Genomic DNA, 620 nt, shown 5'->3' with positions numbered 1-620 from the left:
GTAACGCGAGTCGAGGCGGACGTCGTCGCGGTAGCGACGACGGACGCCGAGCCGAGCACGTGACACCACTGCCTCCCTGTCTTAGCGTAACGCGAGTCGAGGCGGACGTCGTCGCGGTAGCGACGACGGACGCCGAGACGAGCACGTGACACCACTGCCTCCCTGTCATAGCGTAACGCGAGTCGAGGCGGACGTCGTCGCGGTAGCGATGACGGATGCCGAGACGAGCACGTGACACCACTGCCACCCTGTCTTAGCGTAACGCGAGTCGAGGCGGACGTCGTCGCGGTAGCGACGACGGTTGCCGAGACGAGCACGAGACACCACTGTCACCCTGTCTTAGCGTAACGCGAGTCGAGGCGGACGTCCTCGCGATAGCGACGACGGACGCTGAGACGAGCACGTGACACCACTGCCACCCTGTCTTAGCGTAACGCGAGTCGAGGCAGACGTCGTCGCGGTAGCGACGACGAACGTCGAGACGAGCACGTGACACCACTGCCACCCTGTCTTAGCGTAACGCGAGTCGAGGCGGACGTCGTCGTGGTAGCGACGACGGACGCCGAGACGAGCACGTGACACCACTTCCTCCCTGTCTTAGTGTAACGCGAGTCGAGGCG

General features: G+C 64.5%; 1 protein-coding gene across 1 annotated transcript in view; it reads right to left on the bottom strand.

The window, feature by feature from the left end:
• The window catches only part of LOC123047648 (uncharacterized), a 155925-nt gene that overhangs the window by 144591 nt on the left and 10714 nt on the right, over positions 1–620 (bottom strand). The window lies entirely within an intron of this gene.

This window comes from Triticum aestivum, chromosome 2B, assembly GCF_018294505.1.
Source record: "Triticum aestivum cultivar Chinese Spring chromosome 2B, IWGSC CS RefSeq v2.1, whole genome shotgun sequence".
Classification (NCBI taxonomy): Eukaryota; Viridiplantae; Streptophyta; class Magnoliopsida; order Poales; family Poaceae; genus Triticum; species Triticum aestivum.
Note: the sequence above shows the minus strand (reverse complement) of the source record. Positions and strands in the feature narration are given on the sequence as shown.